This window comes from Herpailurus yagouaroundi, unplaced genomic scaffold, assembly GCF_014898765.1.
Source record: "Herpailurus yagouaroundi ecotype Mexico unplaced genomic scaffold, PumYag 142, whole genome shotgun sequence".
Taxonomy (NCBI): Eukaryota; Metazoa; Chordata; class Mammalia; order Carnivora; family Felidae; genus Herpailurus; species Herpailurus yagouaroundi.
The window spans coordinates 23,547,497-23,553,674 of record NW_024412397.1 but is presented as its reverse complement, the minus strand read 5'-3'; the positions used below and the strand labels follow the sequence as shown (position 1 = coordinate 23,553,674).

At 36.8% G+C, this 6,178-nt stretch overlaps 1 pseudogene; it reads right to left on the bottom strand.

The window, feature by feature from the left end:
* Positions 1–331: 331 nt before the first annotated feature.
* Positions 332–5,093, bottom strand: LOC121032698 (AP-3 complex subunit sigma-1-like; annotated as a pseudogene).
* Between the last annotated feature and the right edge of the window lie 1,085 nt (positions 5,094–6,178).

Genomic DNA, 6,178 nt, shown 5'->3' with positions numbered 1-6,178 from the left:
TTGTGATCCATACAAAATACCAACATTTTGGATTGTACATAATTTAAAGGAATGTCTCAAACACTTATTGAAATATTTTAGTAGCCAATCCATAGAAGCATGCCTTAGGTGGGCATAGGAATGCAGTTTAGAAAAGAGAAATATAACATTGGAGCAATGCAATTTCAAAATTACTGAGCAGGAAAAGCTTCCATACTGATTTTATACAACCTCTATAATAGTACCCTGACTTAAATCCAAGAACAAAAGTTGAGACTCTCTTCCTCTATTTTTGGTAAACAACTGCATGGTAAAGTTAAATGACTTTTCTGACTTTGCTTGGGAGTGGCCTTTAAAATTTTTTATTTAAAGAGGGCAGATTTGGCATTTCTATACTGATGTCACCAATTATAATATTTCTTGGGATATCAGGAAGATTCATATTCTTTACAGCTAAAAGAGCATGGGCTGGAGCCCCCTCTAAGCCAGCTTCATGTTTCTCCAGTTTATTTTGTGTATCATTTGGTGTAAGAGCCTCATTCATATTGGTGTCTAGTACCATTCCCCCATCACCACTTCTTCAAGAATATTGTGAACCTCATCTACAATGGAACATTAAATCTGGTTCACAGGCATTTTCAAAGCACGTGTCTCATGTTTCCATGAATCATTGAAGTAGATCTAAAATGCCAAGTTCACTTGCTGAAGAATCCACCCAGAAGACAAAATAGAATGTTACATAATGCCTAAAAATCAGTTTGTTGTCACAGTCTCCAATTAACAGTCCTTTTTCTAGGAAGTTACAAACATTTCATCTCTATTAGATACCAAATGGAATGTCTCCCTGATGCTTTGTTATTGTGAATAACAAGTTGAGCTGATAGAACTTGGAGAGATGCAGTTTCCCATGGTTGTTGAAGACAAGCATCACTTTGATGATGACTGGGTGGGTGCTGGGGGCCAGGATGGGGGTGGGCGTACAAGTCTCACCCGGGTATCTCACCAGTGATCCTTCCCTACATATTGTATATTAATTTTGTATCCTGAAGCTTTACTGAATTTATTTATTAGTCCTAATAGTTTTTAGTGGAGCCTAGGGTTTTTTAATGTATTCTGTCCTGTCATCTACAAATAGTGATAGTGTTACTTCTTCCTTTAAATTTGCGTGCTTCTGTTTCCTGTCTAATTTCTGTGGCTAGGATCTCCAATATTATGTGGTGACAGTGGGCATCCTTTTCTTTTTCATGATCTTAGACGAAAGGCTTTCAGTTTTTCACCATTGAGTATGATATTAGCTGTAGGTTTGTCATGTATGGCCTTTGTCATGTTGTGGCACATCCCCTCTATACCTTTTTTGAGAGTTTTTATCATAAAAGGATGTTGGATTTTGTCAAAGGCACTTTTTTTTGGCATCTATTGAAATGATCTTATTTTTAGCTTTCATTTTGTTACTTTGGTGTATTATGCTGATTGATATGCAAATGTTGAACCATCCTTGCGTCCCTGGAATAAATCCTATGTGATTGTGGTGTAGGTTCCTTCTAATGTGTTGCTAAATTCATTTTGTTAATGTTTGGTTGAGGACTTTTGCTTCTGCATTTATCAGAGATAGTAGCCTATAATTTTCTTGTGGTATTGTTGTCCGTTTTTGGTGTTAGGTTAACGCTTGCCTTATAAAATGAATTTTGAAACATTCCCTACCCTTCAATTTTTTTTGGAGAAGTTTGAGAAGGATAAGTATTAAATCTTCTTTGAATGTTTGGTAGAATTCACCAGTGAAGCTGTCTGGTCCTAGAGTTCTGTTTGTTCGGAGATTGTTGATTACTGATTCAATGTCATTACTAATAATTGGTCTATTCAGATTTTCTATTTCTTCATGATTCAGTCTTGGAACATTGTAAGTTTCTAGGAATTTATTCATTTCTTCTAAGTTGTTCAACTTGTTGGCATATAATTGTTCATAGTAGTTTCTTATTTTTTGTATTTCTGTTGTGAATTCTCTGATTTATTTTTCTTTTGAGACTTTTTTTCCCTTGGTGAGTCTAGCTAAAGGTTTGCCAATTTTGTCCATTCAAAGAACTTCGTTGATCTTCTCTATTGTATTTTTAGTCTGTTTTCTCTCTGATCTTTATTACTCTTTGGGCTTCATTCTTTTTCTAGTTTCTTTAAGATGATTCCGTATTGATTTTCTGTCTGGGTGATCTACCTATTGATGCAAGTGGGATGTTAAAGCCCCTGCTATTATTGTGTTGTTATCAGTATTTCCCTGAGGTCTGTTAATATTTGCTTTTTATATGTTTTGGTGCTCCTATGTGGAATGAATATTTATAATGTTTATTTATGCACATTATATCTTCTTGCTAGATTGAACCTTTTAACATTATGTAGTGCAAATCTGTCTTTTTTTAATTTTTGAGTCTTTTATTTAAAGTCTATTTTGTCCAATATATATATATAGCCACACTAGCTTTCTCATTTCCATTTTCTTGGAATATCTTTTTCCATCCCTTTGCTTTTAGTCTGCCTATGTCCTTCTAAAGCAACTCTTGTAGTTATTATATAGATGTGTCTTGTTATCCATTCAGCCACTCTTGCTTTGATTGGAGAATATAATCTATTTACATTTAAAGTGATTATTAAAAGATAAGTACTTATTCCCATTTTGTTAGTTGTTTTCTTGCTGCTTTTATTGCTCCTCTATGTTCCTTATTTCTCTCCTCCCTTGTGGTTTGATGACTTTTTTAGTGTTATGTAATTAATTTTCTCACTTTTATGTGTGTGTATTTATTTTTTTGCTTGGTAGTTACTGTGAGGTTTATATATCATTCTATGTATAATAGTCTATTTTAAGTTTATAGCAATTTAAACTTGAACATATTCCAAAACCAAATTTTTATTCCCTTTCCCCATGTTCTATGTTTTTGATGTCACATTTTACACCTTTTTATTTTATGTATCGTTTAACTGATTGTTGTGGTTTTAGTTCATCTTAAAACTAGCTTTAAAACTGATTATCCTTTACTGCCTTTACTATGTTTATTGTTTCCAATGAGATTTTTACTTTTGTATGTTTTCTTGTTAATAATTCCATTTCTTTTCAACTTAAGCCCTAAAACGTGTATTGTAAAGCCAGTTTAGTAGTGATAAACTCCTTTAGATATTGTGTGTTTGGAAAACGCTTTACTTCTCCTTCAATTCTGAATGATAAACTTGCTGGGTAGAATATTTTTGGTTGGAAGTTTTTTTTCCTTTCAACACTTTGTATATGTCCTGTCACTCCTAGACTACAAAGTTTCTGGTGAGAAATTGTCTGATAGTCTTAGGGGTTTCCCTTGTATATAACAATTTGTTTTTCTCATGCTTTTACAATTGTCTCTTTAACTTTGGACTTTTTAATTATAATGTGTCTTGATGTGGTTCTCTTTGGATTCATCTATTTTGGAACTCTCTGGGCTTCCCGAATCTTGAAGTCTGTTTCCTTCCTAGGTTAGGGAAGTTTTTAGCCATTATTTCTTTAAACAAGTCTTCTGTCTCTTTCTCTTCTCCCTCTGGGGCATTTTCTTAAACATTCTTTTTCCTTTCTATTGCTCTGTCTGGGTGAGTTCAGTTGCCTTGTCTAACAGCTCACTGATTGATTTTTTTTTTTCTGCTTTTGAACCCTTCTAGTGTATTTTCAGTTCAGTTATTGTATTTTTCAGCTCTGTGATGTCTCTGTGGTACTTTCTTGCATTTTCTCTTTGCTAAAGTTCTCAATGTGTTCATCTGTTCTTTTCCCAAGGTCAGTGAGCATCTTTATAACTGTTACTTTGAATTCTTTATCAGGCTGATTATTTTTGTATGACTAAGGTCTTTTTGAGGTTTTATTTTATTCTTTCATTTGGAATATATTTTTCTTTCCTCATTTTGTCTGACTCTTGGTGTTTGTTTCTATGTGTAAAGTGAGGCAGCTACCTCTGTCTTGAGGAATAGCCTCATGTAGATGATGAAATTTCTCATTCACCCTTTTCTTGCTCTTTGTTGTCTCTCGGATCTTTGTGATTGTCTAAACTTTTTGATTTATTTTTGATGTAGCCTCATTGTTGAAGGTGTGCTGAGACCAGTCCCCAATGACCATTTGGGGGTGGAGAATCTTATGTAGCACCTACTTTCAGGCTGATTGGAAGCCAAACCCTCAAGCAGCAGCTTTTAAAGTATTGCAAACATATACCATCCAATGGGGCCACAATTTAAAACCCTATTGACTTCCAGATCAGGAAATCTGGAGATGTAACAGTTGTAAACACAGTTGTAAAAATCTGGGCTCCAGTCAAGTGTAGAAAAACTCTTCCTGCAAGGTCTCATCTCTCACTGTAGCAAGGCCAAAAGGGTATATGCAAAAACTGTGTCTCTCTGATTATCTTTCCTGGGAGAACTTCCCTTAGCCTCTGGATGTGTGGGGAACCTGAAGCCTGTGCCTCAGGCTGAAGTTCCAGGCTAAGTACATAAGCTTTTCACAGGAAGACTGGGGTTGCGTTTAAGTCCACTGTCTGTGTAATGCCCTAAGTATGGCGGCCTGCCAAGAATAGTCTTTCCCATTGTTTCCTCTGAAGCTTAAGAATGCCAGCCGTCTTGGCCAGGCAATCAAGAATATCCCTTGTGTGGACTGTGCATGTCTTCTGGCTTTAGGTAGAAGTAGAGGCACAGGGCACACTCACTGGCTTCAGAAAGGCAGAGGGAAAATGTTTTGATGGTGTTCTTCTGTGCTTTTCAGGAATGCAGTGAAAGACTGCCTTGTCTTTGTGCACGCGCCAGCTTTAGGCTGAGGGTAGAAGAATCCCATGATTGCTTCCACTCACCAGTCCAAGCCAGGGAGCAGCGGATGTTACAATTTCCCATGCTTGTTGACGTTAGGCAGGGAGCGAGAAAATGCCATGATAGTTCATGCCTACCTGCCCCAGCCAGAAAGCAAGAGAGTGCTGCAACTACACATGCTCTCTGGCTTCAGTGAGGCAACAGGATAGTTCTGTGAATGCCTGCTCCTCCTGTCTTAGCAAGATGGCAGGAAGTGCCATGTCCAAGATAGCTTACCAGTGCTCTGTGCTAGCAGCAAAATTGCTACCTGCCAGTGCTTCCATCTCTGGGGATAATTTCAACTGTATCCCATTCCTCCAGTAGATGGTTTTATGTTAGCAAATACATTTTATTACCTTTTTTTTTTTTTTTTTTTTTTTTACATACAGCCTACCACTTTTCAAATTACTGTTTTTTTCCTCTGGGGTTGGGGGCAGTTGAGACTGCATGCAAACCCTTCAAAACAGGAATCTGTTTCCTTTGACACTTTGGGACCTCTGGATATCAGTCCTGTTGATTTTCTAAGCTAGATGTTTTAGGGTGCTCATCTTTCTTGTGCATATCCCAGGGGTTGGGTTGCTTCGTATGGGGCATGAATACCTTGCTCTTCCAGGAGAAATACCACACTGTTGAGATTCTTGCCCATTGTGTGTTGCCACACTGGGGAATGGGTGTTTTGGTGACACACTCTCTCTCTTTCCTACCAGTCTCAATGTGGTCTTTTTGTTTTGGAGAAGCAGTTGATTTAGTTTTCAGATCTTTTTCAGAGGGAAATTATCCATATGCAGCTAAGGATTTGGTGGGTCTGTGGGAGGAGATGATTTCAGGATACTCCTACGCTGCCATCTTCTGGATAGTATTTTGGTTATGGGGTGACAGCTGACTGATGTGGATGCTGGCATTGCCTCTCTGATGGTGAAATAGTTGACCCATCAGGCTGTTATACAATATTAGTTTATGTAACTGCAATATTTGTTTCCACCTCTGCACAGCAAGTCAGAGTCCGTATTTGTTTACAAAGCTTCTAAGGCTTAAAGTATAGAAAAGAAAAAGGAAAGAAAAGTCAATTGAGGTCAAATAGACTTCTATCGATGTCTTGGGAGAAAACATCTGGAGTCTTAACTCTAATGCCTAGGATTTAAAAGAGTAACTTGCTGAAAAATAATCAGTAAAAATAATGCCTATGCATACTTGGAATTTTTTTTCCCTCTTAATGGCATGATGCATTGCCATTCATACTGTTTAGTCTCTTCAAATACCAGTCTATCAAATAGGAAAGTAAACTTCTCAATTGGGTAGCATCAAAAGTCTAATTCTTTTTCAAAATTTGCTGAATCTAAATAAGATAGTAGCAGTGTTTTGAGGAAAA